General features: G+C 51.0%; 1 protein-coding gene across 4 annotated transcripts in view; it reads right to left on the bottom strand.

Moving 5' to 3' along the window:
- SCML2 (Scm polycomb group protein like 2) overlaps positions 1-6,208 on the bottom strand; it is a 752,432-nt gene extending 746,224 nt beyond the window's left edge. For all 4 annotated transcript variants that reach the window (XM_085622654.1, XM_085622657.1, XM_085622655.1 and 1 more), the window contains exon 1: positions 6,072-6,208. The gene's annotated coding sequence lies outside the window, so the exon portion shown is untranslated. The remainder of the gene's footprint in view (positions 1-6,071) is intronic.
- Positions 6,209-14,485: the final 8,277 nt, after the last annotated feature.

Here is a 14,485-nt window from a genome sequence, read left to right as displayed (position 1 = left end):
TAAAAACAAAAACATAAACCAAAATAATGTCATGAGCAATGCCAATAGCTCTACCTTTAACAATGCCGAGACCGTTGCATTGTAAATGCTTGTTTAAGGTGGCTTTAAGCGGACAAACTCAAAGTCTTCAGTAGCCATGCTGTAGGACTTAAGGATTCTGGTTCTGGATGGAATACCTTGTCTCTGGGAATGGACTACAGGTCTTGTCTGACTGGTAGTCTGTAAAACCTTCCCTGAGCCAAGTTAATGAGTTCCAAGACCCACGTTTGTCTTGCCCACGGTGGAGCATTTAGTAAAAGTTTCAAGCATTTGCTTTTGCATTTGCTGATCATCTTGTGGAGTAGTGGTATAAGGGGAAAAGTGTATGCAAATTTCCCTGACCAGTTTATCAACAGTGCATTCCCAAGTTATTGGTAGCACTGTTGTCTGGAGGCCTAGGGGAAAAATCATTAAAATGTTACTAGACCTGGAGGTCTAGTGACATGAATATTCTACTCGACCAAAGTGTAATGCACTTGACCCATAAACTTGTCCTAACTGTGTGATCCTAAGCAAAAACGTTATTTCATTAAATTGCTTTTTTGTTTATTAATAAATATGAAACACCTTCAAATATGTGATTCAGCATATCTGCTGTACAACAGCTCTTATGTTTCATTTAATAGACTAAACATTTCCACTGTGTATAATAAAAATGTAGCCCACATAAAAAGGTATGCATGACCCCTCACTTACCTCTTGGTTCATCAATAGCATTGTTATAAGGACGGGCAGGAATGTTCCCAAGTTCAAGTTTAAAAATTCTCACTTTTAATAGATTATTACTAAAGCATGTTGTGGTAGTGCACTGTCATTTACAGAAAGGACATCTCCATTACAAATGGCCACAAACTTTCCCAGAGGCATGAAGTTTTAATGATAAAACTACATCGCATACAAACGATAGTGGGGACATAGGGTTTCAGCAAATATTTATCATTTGCACATCACCAAGTGAAGTATTCCGATTTGTCTTGATCCTATTAAAATATTTGTTTCCAACACACAGAATTTAAAAGAATTGAAAAAAAAAATGTTTTCCCAGCTACTGATATACATTTTGAAATGTTTGTACAGTTCATTACAAGGTATTTAAATGTGTTTTAGAAACAAAACTGAAATCCTATAGCCTTTCGTTGCCTTTCAATGAACTCCACATTGTCAGACAGTTTACTTTACTTTCTTTGACTGCAAAGTTAGATGATTTTGTAAACACGACCTCCAGGAGAAAATAAGGTACAATCTGTAAGAAGACATAAGCTGACATCTGGCCTCTGTCTCTGAATACACATCAAAGGTGACAAGATTTAAAGCATCTTCATTGCGATTATACTTTCTTAATTATAAGGACACCTGCGCTTTGTCAGCTGGAGTCTCTCGCCAGACTTGGCCAGTAGTCCCTAAAAATAGCTCGCCCTGATTACATCTTACTAGCCACAGTGCGTGGCGGAGTAGATTTTGAGAGCCCAGTTTGCTTTGCCTATGGAGGAAAGGAAAAGAAGGATCAAGGTTGCGTAGTGAGGTGCAAAGTGGCGCTTAGACAATGCAGGTGCGGTGGCGGCAAGAGCGGGCAGCAGCGGTCACGTGTCTTGGCGTGGGAGCGGGACCTCCACGAGAGCAAGCCGCACCAGCCTAAGGTTAGCAACTTCCGCTCAGAGGAAATACGGAGGGCAGATTTGAATGTGGTCATTTATATAGCTAAGGCCCAGCTCACTATGGCAAATGAAATGTGGGCTGGAGAGGGGAACAGATAAAAGCGTTCAACCAAAGCGATTTTCCTCTATTTGAACTGCTGAAGAGTCCCTGATGCCCCAAATTCCCGCCCAGGGGCGTGGAATTTAACAAAATATCTACTTGTCCATGGGGCAGGCTGCTTCATAAATCTACTTGTCCTGTAACAAAAACCACTTGTCCCTTTTGTGCCATGTAATACGGCGGCAAATAACGGCAGAAAATCTCATTATAAAAGAGTTCTGATATAGCCTCTCTAATTAGGACAGGGCCCGTACCATAGTAGGGTTGAATTCTAGCAATTCCCTTATGTTGCTACGTTTCTGCAGGTCTACATACTGGGGCTGAAGGTAGTGGTAAGCAATATTTCAAGGGTTGGAATGCCCTTTTGAGTCTGTGCAAACTTACTAACTTGCATGTTTTAAGGGTTTGCACCAACTCTTTTCTAATCTTTTTCTGTGCTGAAAAAGGTTGGAAATTTACTCCAGACAGTGGCAGATGTAAAACTTCTTCCAGGGTTGTGGAAAAAGTGGTTGGAGGAAAAGTGAACTTGAAACATTGAGATTTTCACATGAGCAAATCTACACATTCACATTTGCTCATGCACGAATGCAGTTCACAAATATTTTCTAGGAGTACTATTTCTTGGCCTACTTCTGTAAATTCTTGTGAATTCACGTAAACTGTATATATATGCACTTAATGCAAGGATATATACCATGGATGCACTTCTGAGACTTTATTTAATAATTGGGCCTCTAATTAGGCCTGGCGTTAACCATGACCTTTTGTGTTTAATAAAATTCTGTCTCTCTCTTTTTCTTTCGGTCTATCAGCTGGCTTCACTGGAAGTGACAGTATTCTGCTCTTTTACAAGGAGCATATTGGCACACAAAGTAGTTTTGTTCAGTGCCCGTAACTGCTGTGGCAATGTGTGCTTTTTGAGACCAAAAACAATTTTTGCTTTTGCCAATACTTGTGAGAATGGTGCGGGCCCAGCGGCTCCCACACCGATAAGGTTTTACAAAAACCATGCCTAAACAAGTCCCACATTGCCAAAACCAAAAGGCTGATCACCAATTTCAGACATACTGGCTTTGCCAATGCTTGTTTATTTTTATTTCCCATAGTCGTATTTAAACTGGTTACACTGATTTTCCATTATGAACTTTTTTGGGAAATACAAGCATATATCAACCTGCTACTAAATGATGCTGCAAAGATATGGTACCTAAAATCTTACAGTAGTTTAGCAAAATGTTTTTTTTCCTACTTGCATTTTTTGTGAACATTTTATTTTGAAAGCAAAGAATTATCACTCTTGCTTTCAAGCTTCAGCAAATATTTGCATTTAATCAGAGAGCATTCTGGGAGCATTATACATAGCTTCGTATTACTAAACTTTGAAAACTTGTGTACACATTTATACTGGAACCACCGTCAGTAGTGCAGGTCGAGCTTACATTTAATTTTAGTGCTCACCCTAACAATTAAGGCTTTGCATTAATGAACCATAAATACTAGCTTGAACAGCATTTAACACATGGACTCAAATATTACCTTAACTGCAGACATTGCCCTTTCCTGATCCATAATGTGGTACTGTAAACTGGCAGCCAAAGGGTTTGTGCCCGAGCATCGGGCAATAGGAATTCCACATCCCTGCCCGCCCCATAAGTAGCGATCAGTACACACTGCATGGAATAAATGTGAAGCATGGGAGCAAACGTTCGACCCCCAGGAGAGAACAGTGGGCAAAAATGTGATCCAACCACCCTAAAGAGCTTAGGTCTCTGCTCAACTATGTTGAGTACAAATTGTTTTTATTCAAAGGAAGAACTCCAGATTCTATCAACTAAAGCCTAAACTTGCACCAAGCACAATTTACATTTGCTAAATAACTTTTGCACGCATTTACATTTCTTTCAGATAGCAATTAACCTAAAAAGGCGGCTTGCTTTTTAGGTCTCGCCTGAGCCAGCGCTTATAGCGCTGCTCTGGCGAGAGTTATAGTAAGCGGATTTTGGAAGTGCTAACCTAGTGCCTTTTTTCAGGCCTCCAGCTTGCGTTCGCGATGTCGTGCACGCGCACAGATGCTATCCTGGTTTCTAGCATTCCTTTCCTCCCATTGCCGGCTTTCCTCCCCCTCTCTCACCCGCTACTCCCCCTCCCTTACTGCACAGAAGAGTTTGTCGGTGTCTTGTTTCACTTAGATCCTCAATATGCAATGCAGCAGTTATCTGGGGGAAATGGATTTTCCTAATTAATCTGCTACAATTATCTTTGAATGCGTTTTCTTGTGCTTTAAGAAAACGCATTCTAAGCTGGCGGTGCCATTTTTTTAAACTTTATTATTCGCTTACCATTCTGAGATGACAAACACCCGTCAGAGGGGCCAGGGAGGCAGGGCTGATGCCCTCGGGATAATAATGGCAGCCGTCATCCGTGGAAATAAGGCATCACCTGAGAGGCTTGGCGCCCTCTGTCACACGCGAGACGCAGCTGCTAGAAGTGCCTGCAGGATCACACCAATTTCACCACTACCCAATCCCCATACACACTCCCTTATCACCTCTGCCCCGTCCTCTCAGCTCATTTTCTGACCCTCTCTCCCCACTTCCTCTCTCCTCGGCCTTCTCTTCCCCTCCCCCATTCTCCCCCTCCTCCGTACCAATGCATTTCCCTTCCTCTCTCCCCCATCTTCCCCTGCCCTCCCCCTCGCACCCCCACCACCCCTTCTCGTTCCCCACACCACTCCCCTGCCTGCTCACGCCTAGTTTTTAAAGGAGCTGCATTGACTTAAAGCCCTTCTATTTTGGCGCCAGGATAAAACCGAACAAAGGTATGGCTGGGAGGCAACACCAGTGGAACCCACAAACCCATCCTTTTCCGGTTTTGAATTCCTTTCTCTTCTCCTTTTACAATGAACACTCCTTGGTTCAGCCTGACAAAGTGCTCATGTGCAGTTTAAGTTCGCACAGTATAAACACTGCGCAGTGGCCTGCTTTGACGGCGTCTCAAATTGGTCAAAACAATTCCAAGCGTCTATTTGCATGAATGGGCTGCGGCAGATCGCGATCTCTTGGAGGACGAAGGTGGTGGCGGCAGTTTCAACATCGCCTTGCTTTTTGTGCACGCTCTAGTCTTCTATGCGTTTTTTACAGCTCTAGGATACAAAGGGTGTTCCTGTTCATTTTAGTGTGGCACCGCCTTAACATATTGCAAAACAATGAAACAGTTCCAAACAAGCATTGGCATTGCCGATAGGTCTCGCTTTTGGGACCTTATAAGTATTTAGTTATGCAGCACAATATCCTTGGTGCAACAACATCAACTGTTGCATGGCTAAACACTTATAAGGTACAAGGTTTAGCCATGCAACAGCTGATGTTGTTGCACCAAGGATATTGTGCTGCAAAACTAAATACTTATAAGGTCCGAAAGGCGAGACCTATTGGCCATGCCAATGCTTGTTCTTTAACTGCCTCTCTCATTTCATGATAGAGGAGACCATCCTTCTCTTTTAACCAGCAGCAACTCAGCTCATCAGGGACGGTTGATTTTTTTAATATAAAATATGGAAACAATGTTGATCTAATAACGCTTGTGAACATAGTTCCCCATGCCCACTTCGACCCCTACATACGTCTAAGTAACAGCAGGAGAACAAACCGATATTTTGAAACAGACCGAAGACCGTCGAACGCGGACAGATTCTTCACCACATACATCTCCGCGAGGACAAACGTGTCCAGAAAAAAGTTGTCGCTATTAAGAAGGGAGACGTCACCTGACGCCCTGAACCTGGTCACTTGTGGGATAGCACAGCTCGTACCACACAAATAACTGCATGTACCAGGTACTTTCAGACCCAGTGTATTCTTGGAGCCACAAGAAAAAGAAAGTAAACAGAGGTTCCTGCCGAAAGGTAATCCAAAATATCCTTATTGAGACTTCAGGTGTAGACCATAGGGCAAACACAGGTCTACATTTTATCTATTCCATACATATAAAAAAAGACATTTAGAAATAAACTGACATTATGTGCTCGGACTGTTCCTCCGAAGAATAAAGCAAGGGAGCATGTTTCCAAACACAAATAGGCAGTAACACGAGGGCTGCCCTGCAAATACAGAACAGTTGGGGTGGCGCTATAGGGGTCCTGGCAGTTAGCACCTGAGAGCATCTCCCATGTCCCCTGAGCGGGCTTAAATCAAAACAGCCAAGCCCCTCCCCGAGCTATTGAGGGTGCGCAGCCCGTGTGGTACCCCCCTCAATAGGTGGGATCGTACTTCACTCACCGGCCTCGCAGAAGCACCGGACAGCAGTGGAGGCCCAGGGCAGCGGTTGCAAGGGAGGGACCGTCCAAAACCGTGGTCGGCTTGAAGCACACAGCAGGACTCTGAGCGCCAGGGGGCGGGGCTCCGAGCAGGGAGAGAGTCTAGGACCGCGCGGAACGCAAGGGTGGGTGACGTGTCATGACGAACACGCAGATCGGGAGGCTCTTGGCAGCAGAGTGCACCAAAAATAATGCTGCTGAATGGATAGTGCACTTACAAGCACGCGCCCCATCCAGCGAGCACAAGAGGCGCAGCAGCAAAGCTCTAAAGAGAGGGCACGTTTAGCGTGCATGGTTCACGCAGCCAATGAACTTGTCCCAACGATTCACGTAGTCACTTTCTGTCACAGTCTTCTGAGTTTTTTTGTACCGACATCCAATTACCAACCGATGAGAGCTTACCCAGCCACTTGTAGGCCACGACCAAGATCGTCCTCGACAAACCAGGTGTCAATAAAATTCTTTAACCTAACCCATCTCTTCACAACTTTCCCATTAGTGATAGACCATATGTGTGCCTGATTGGCTGTGTGTTTTATAGCGCGGTTCGGGGCCATGGTTTGAATTACTGAACAAACGCAACCAATTTAAGTAAAATAGCAGACTTGTTTTTTGCGAAATTCTGCAGTGGTGGTAACGAGCAATTAACAAGACTTAAGGGGCATGAAAATATTTTTAAGGGCAGCCTTAATTCCTGTCGGGAAGTACCCTCACGAATAGGCTGCTTCCAGGAAGGCACACTTGGTGTCCTCCGATATACCATAAATATCATGTTTCAAAATCCTTGCTTTCAACTCTTATATCAAACACCCAACACTTTCAGAATATGACAGCTGTCTTCAAATGTCGCCATCAGCTATATGCCAGCATCCTGGAAGAGATAAGATGGAGATTTTAGGGAGAAAAATAGAAGAAATTGAATTTCCCCCCACTAACTTGTATGGAGGTAATTTTTTTTTTAACAACAGATTTTTATTTGTCATTTGCACAATATTCGCAGGGCTCTGTACCCCAGAGGCCACTGCAGCATCAAGTTACACAGTAATAGGACCGCAAAGGACATTTTTGTTTTTTAAGAAAACAAAACAAACACATTCTTTGAACTTGAATGTCATCTCGGATATCTACCCCCCCCCCCCCCCAAGTTGCGCAATTCCCACTGATGGCCGCTCACCCGCCCACACTCAAGGACCAATGGGAGTAAAGAAAATGACGGCCTACCCGATCTAGTGGAGGACCATCCCACTCTGAGTACTCACACACCCCCGGCAGCCCCACACCCCCCAGACATCAGACCCGACCACTCTAGCCCTGTCCTCATCCCACTAGGAGATCATCCGTCGCCGTTGGAGGCTCCAGCCACAGGCCCGATAGTCCTCCCACCGCTTCAATATTTTATAATGCTTACGCGGACAGCCCCGGGCCACAAAGATGGGCTGTTCCAGCTCCATACAGAAGTCTAGGCCGTTTTTCCAAGCGGCCACCGAGGGAGCCCGCTCATCCTTCCACATCCTGGCAATGTCACGTTTCGCCAATGTAAGGCCCAGCTGCATAAGGTGCCGTTTATAGATATTGCCCCCAATGCCATCCATGACATGCAGCAGTGCGAGCTGTGGCGTACGCGGGAGCAACCACCCCAGGACCTCAGACAGACAAGAGAAGACCCCCCTCCAGAAGCGGTCCAGCGACGAAGAATGCCAGACTGTATATAGGAATGTGCCCTCCGCCCCACCACACCTGAGGCATTCCGGGAAGGCAACCAGGCCCGCCCGATACAGTCGCACCCGAGTATAGTATACCCGGTGAAGGTACTTGAATTGGATGAGGCAGATGCGCATCGCACGATGGGCAGCCAGGGCCTCCCTCCAATCCTCCTCCTCCAGCGTACCCACATCCTCCTCCCACACCCTCCGTAACTTGTCCTGATATATCCACGAAAACTATTTGGTTGCGAGATCACCCATGAAGACTTTTGCCTCCAATGGGCTAAACTCGGGAATGGCGGCGAGCCCCTCCAGGCTGGGGGAGAGCGCATGACGGAGCTGAAGGTACCGGTAGAACTGTGTTTGGGGCATGCCAAATTCTTTACGCAGATCCCGGAACGATTTAAGGGACCCATTCCGCATCATGTCGCCCAGGGAGGAAATGCCGATGTCATCCCATCTGCTAAACCCCTGCAGCGCCGCCAGCTCCGGCAGCCGTCCATTGTGCCACAAAGAGGTTTCCCCCGTCAGTGTATTCCACAACCCCATTCTTAGGGACTGCCGCCAGATCTGGAAGACCACCCTGGACACCGGCGGCAGCGCATTCCGCAGCGTCGCCGAGTAGAGGATTGTGTGAAGAGTGTGACGCCCCATTAGGTACCTCTCCAGCGCATAAGCCGGGTCCCCTCGGTCTCCATACCACCACTCGTTGAGGACCAACAGGTGCGAGGCCTGATAGTACGAAAGCATATCTGAGGTCGCCAGCCCTCCACAGTAGGTGGAGAGAAAGCACGTGCGCAATGCCACCCGCACCGCCCCCTGCCCCCATAGAAACCGGCCCAGCACCGAATTCACCAGTCGGAACCAGCGAGGCGCGATCGGGTACGGGTGATTCTGTAGTTGATAGAGCAAGCGGGGGAGCGCAACCATCTTAAAGATTACTGATCTACCATATATAGTCAGCGGCATACAGGACCAAGTCGTAACATCTGCACGGACGCGCTCCCACACCGGTGCCAAGTTCCTCTCCCACGATATCTCCGGCACTTCCGACAGGAAAACTCCCAGGTATTTAAGTCCTCCGTCGGCTACCTGTAGCGCAGATGCCCACGAGCCCACCCCCACCCGAGTACCCAAGACCCACAGTGTGGACTTGCGGGGGTTCATATACAGCCCGGACGTTTCCCCGAAAATTTGCATTATCTCCAGTATGCGTGGTCCCGACCTATCCAATGCTGTTAAAAAGAATAGAACATCATCGGCATATAATGCTATCCTGTCCGATAGGCCAGGGGCCCACTCAAACCCCTTCAACTGTGCATCTATACGCACCCACGCCGCCAACGGCTCCATGGCGAGGGCGAATAAATAGGACGACAGGGGACACCCCTGTCTAGTACCCCGACAAATGGGGAAGCTGGACGAGACCGCTCCCGCCACGCGGACCGAGGCTGTCAGTTCGGTATACAAGAGCATCACATACGACAGGAACCGAGGGCCGAGATGAATCCGGCGAAGGAGGGAAAACAAATAAACCCAGCTTAGAAAATCAAATGCCCTGTCCATGTCCGCCAGTAAGAGCACCGCCGGCTCCCCCGTCTTTCGGACCGCCGCCAGTGCTGCATGTGCCCGCCTTATGTTGTGTCGCGTCGCCCTATGAGGCATGAATCCGGCCTGGTCCGGGTGGACCAAAGTCGAGATATGAGGCAGGAGGCGATTAGCCAGGGCCTTGGCCAAAACCTTGGCCTCGACATTTAAGAGAGAAATGGGGCGATATGAAGCATGTTGTTCTGGAGGCCGACCAGGCTTGTGGAACACCACCACCTCTGCATGTCGACAGTCCTGTGGGAGCCGACCGGCCTCTCTGGCCTCCTCCACCGCCGCCCGATAGTAAGATGCTAGTTGTAAATTGTATCGACGATGAAACTCGCTTGGGAACCCATTGGGTCCCGGTGCCTTCCCCGAATTGAGCTCCCCTAGGGCCTTACTCAGTTCCTCCTCCGAGAGGGGGAGTTCCAACTGTTGGCGTGTCTCATCGGGCACTGCTCTGGACGGGAAGTCCTCAATGAACTTGACCACCGTTGCCTCCGAAAGGCATTCCTTAGGGGCGTATAAATCCGCATAGTAGGCGGCGAAACTCTCTGCTATGGTCATAGGGTCAATGATCGGCACCCCCTTCTCATCCAGCACCCCCGGGAGCACCTGGGGAGAAGAAACACCCTGGCAGAGCCGATGCAGCATCTTGCTCGACTTGTCGCCCCATTGGTAAATTCTGCTGCGCGCCGCAAGCCATACTTGGCGAGCCTCATCCAGAAGGAGAGAGGCATAGGACTGCCGTGCCAGCAGTAGCTGTCGCACCTCTAGCCCGCCACCCGCCTCCGACGCTCAAGCCCTTTCACCTCCGCCTCTGCCCTAACCAACTCATCTCGACGCTTTCTACAGGCCGCCACGCTCCATGCAATGTCCACCCCACGTAGAGTGGGCTTCAATGCCTCCCAAAGTATTACTGCACTGGGGGCCGACCCCGCGTTAGCGACAAAATAATCCGCGATCGCCTCCCTCATACACCTCTCGTAGTCAGTGTTTTGCAAGTTCCACACTGCTAGTCGCCAGCGAAATGGTTGCCGCCCCCTACCTAACCGCAACACCACGGATACCGGTGAGTGGTCCGACAGCCCCCTAGTAAGGATCTCCGCGGACATTACTCTCAATGCGATCGCCCGGGGTACAAAGACATAATCCAACCGCGAGAAGGACTTGTGAACCGCGGAGAGGTATGTGTATTCCCTCCGATCTCCATGTACATGTCGCCAGGTGTCGACCCAATCACGGCTCCAAAACCAAGGAGTGCAATTTCGTGGGATGAGTGCCCCCCAGACCCCCTCCCGCCCTGTCCCTGTCCCTCCCCATATCCATAACATCATTCCAATCTCCACCCACCACTGCAGCCACGTCCGGCATGGCCGCCCACAAAGAGAGCAACCGCTCCACCAGGGACCATTGTAAGGGGGGGAGCATAGACACAGCCAAGCACAATAGGCTCCTCCCCAATCTTACCCCGAAGAAACGGGTACCGCCCCTGCGGGTCAAGCCACTGTTGTGCATGCACGTATGGGACCCTACGATGTATCAATACCGCTACCCCCCTAGAACCCTGTATGAACCCAGCGTGAAAGACCTGCTGGAAGCCATAACGCTGCAGGCACAGGGCCTTAGAGCCCATCAGATGAGTTTCCTGTAAGAGGAGAATGTCAGCTCTGACCCTTTTTGCCTGACGCAGGACTGCACCTCGCTTAATTTTGTCCAGAACCCCACGTACATTCCAGCTGACAATACGGAGGGTGCCCGGGGACCTCCCAGCCTCTACGTTCCCCACAGCCATGGGGCGATCAGCCTGAATGGAGCACGAATATGAGGTCCCAACTGCGGGTGTGTACGACCAGATGGGCACAATGTAAAAGCGCAACTCCTCCCCCTAACCAAACCCCTTCCCCATAACAAACCCCCCTCCCCATACCTCAAAAACACTGTAGTACCTGTCGCGGCGTGGTTGACTCCGGGCCCCCAACAGGGGGGCACGGACCGCACCCGCCAACGGATCCCCAACTGACAGCCCATATCGCCCAGGCCCACCCCCCACAACCCTGAACAGGTGGGGATACAGCCCTCCTAGAAGCTCCCTCGAGACCCATAAAAGCAAACAGTCACGTAGTCTAAGGAAGGAAGTGCCCCGGCATCACCCTCCTCACAGGCATCAAGGATCCAATGTCAGGGGCTGGGAGGCAGGGTCCTCCCGAGCCGGGGCTCCCCGAGAAGCAGAGCGCCTCTGGGAGCGCGATCGTCCATGCCCTCTCCGGCGCCGTCCACGCGCATTCCTTGACGGCCCCTCACTTAAGGATGAGTCTGACTGCAGGCCAGGCGGCGTACGCACCCGCACTCGGACAGTTTCGTCGGTCCACTTAAAGGCCTCTTCCGGTGAATCAAAGAAGTAGGTGCGGGATTGAAAGACCACTCGCAAGCGAGCAGGGAATAGGAGAGCATACGGGAGATTAAGGTCTTTCAGTCTGGCCTTCGCCGCCATGAACGATTGGCATTGTTGCTGCACGAGTTGTGTATAATCTGGGAACACCAGGATACGTTGGTTATTATAGAGCAAAGGTTCTTTGGCGCGGGCCTGCTTCAGCACAGTGTCTCGGTCCAGATAATTCAGTAGTCTCGCAATCACCGGTCTTGGACGAGCCCCCACCGGGGGTTTCTGCAGAAGCGCTCTGTGAGCCCGCTCCACGACGAAGCACCGGGACAGCGCATCAGGCGGAAGCACACTCTCCAAGCACTGCGTAAGGAATCGCTCCATGCTACCATTCTCACACCCCTCCGGAAAGCCAACAAAGCGCAGGTTGTTCCTCCGGGCCCGTCCCTCCGCATCCTCGACCCGGACCGCCAAGCCCTTCTGGATGCTCTTCAAACCCGCCACTTACTTGAGGACCCCGACATCATCTTCCACCCCTGATATGCGGGCTTTCGCCTCCGTGATATGAGACACTGCGTTCCGAAGATCTTGGCGCAGTAACGTAACATCCGCACCCACTGCGCCAATTTTTGCATCCAGCATATCCCGGGATTGGGTGATCGCCGCCATCAGGGCCGCATTGTCTGGTACGGCATCCTGAGAGGCCCCGGCAGCCCCACCCGTTGCCCCCGGGCCCGTGAACTTGTCTATCATCCCATGTTTCGTGGATCCGCCACCACCCTTGTCTCTCGTCATGACAGCTTGCAGCGGACTCTCCGCACCTTCAGGCCAAGGTGGACGGGGCACCCGCACTAGTGCCTCCCCTGTGTCAGCACACCGTAGGCAGAATCGTTGCCCGGCCCGCGCCCAAGGAACGGAGTGAAGGACGGGAGAGAGGCGGGAAAGCACCCCCGGCCCGGGGCCCGCAATCCACCAGCGAGAGCCTCAGCCCTCAGCCCGCAAGCCAACCTCACCCCAATCCGCCCGTCAAGGTCGTCCAGTACCCAGGCCGCGGGGCCCCGCCAGTAACACCGTCCTCCTGACCTCCAACCGCTCGTCCACGGTCTCAAAAGGGCGCGGCTCGATGCAGCCGCCGATCACAGGCCCCGCCGCCACAGTCCACACCGGTGAACGTACACCCGCACAGGCCAACCTACTAGTGTTCACTCCCAGGGCTCACGTAGCGGCAAAAGTTCCTCAGGATACGACGCCCTCTCCCTGTGGCCGCGCCGTCCCTTCTGGCCTTTCTTACTCCCTGGGCTCGTCACGGGACGCCCCCGATGGAGCACACTCACTGCCCGGCGAGTCTCTTCAGCAGCCCAGGGCACCCCCAAGGCCGAGGCACCACGGGGCCCGATTACAGTCCTCACCCCCGGGACCCCGAGGAGCAAAGAGCCCCCAGGCAGCTCCCGTGAGGCCTCCTTAGCCCCACCACCGCGGCCCGATACAGCCACCAATCCCCCAGCACCAGAATCAGTCCCAAGATGGGGAGGGGGAAGGGGCGCTCGCTCCTCCCGCTGCCACTGCCCCACTGCATCCGCCAAATGTCCGGGAAGGGGGGCCCCTGCACCCGGGGCCGCAGAGACCGGCCTCACTCCCGGGCACACTGTTCAGACACGGCCAATATTCTCCGCTGGCTGCGGCGTCCCCCCCTCCCCTCAGCTCCTCCCCGGTGCTCCCTATGTCGACTTGTGCTGTCCCTAGGGCCGACCTGCCCCTCGAAAATCACCGCCGCCACTGGGCCGTCTGCTCCGCAATCCGCCGCCTCAGGCTCCCTGGGGCCGCTGCGCGACTCGCGTCTGCTCCCGGATGCACCAAAATCGAGGCCCAGGCTCTGCCTCCGATCCCCAGGACGCACCTCGCGCGCGCACGCCGGCGTCCGAGTTCCGTCTTGCCAGTCGCCGCCTTCGCTCACCAATCGCCCTCTACCAGTGACCGGTGCCGCCACGCTCCCTCCAGGACTCGTCAGGGGTCCAAGGGAGCCAGGATAGTCGTCGGATAAACGTTGGGCTGGACGGAGCTGGCTAGCACACGTCTGCCATGTCGGCTCGCTAGGCCATGCCCCCCGTATGGAGGGAATTTTAAGAGGGAGAAGATTAAAATGAATCCCTTTTCAGGTGTCACCTGGGCAGCGCATGCATTCTCTCATTGAGACATGCTGGCTTCAGGATGTGGGCTTTAATTACGCCTCTCGCTTGCGATTCTTTCAAATGTGTGTTCGTAAATTCTTTCTTTTGTATGGTTTATTGTATTGTAGTTATATTTTAATTGCATTTAAATAGCGCTTTCTACCCCTTACGAGACATCGAAGCACTTTTTCAGCGAGTAGCACTCTACTCTGAAATCCAAAAAGGATTAGTGATGAATGAAAAATGTCCTACTTATCATGACGGAACGTTTCAATTCTATTAAGGATGCGGAGGCGAGGATTATTTAGTATTTTTATTCCTTACATCGAGCAGTGTTCAACTTTAACATTCAAACAAAAAACTAGCACTCCCATAGTGCTTTAGGCAGTCCATAACAGCGACCAATCAGTGTCCTCGTCATCCCCCAGGGCGTGTGCTTCCTGTGGCAACTTCTCTTTCGAGACTGCGGCCAGAACAAATTTGCATCAGATCATTCGTTTTCGGCACCCTCGGAACCTGTAACAGATCAACCAGA

Source organism: Triturus cristatus, chromosome 8, assembly GCF_964204655.1.
Source record: "Triturus cristatus chromosome 8, aTriCri1.1, whole genome shotgun sequence".
Lineage (NCBI taxonomy): Eukaryota > Metazoa > Chordata > Amphibia > Caudata > Salamandridae > Triturus > Triturus cristatus.
Note: the sequence above shows the minus strand (reverse complement) of the source record. Positions and strands in the feature narration are given on the sequence as shown.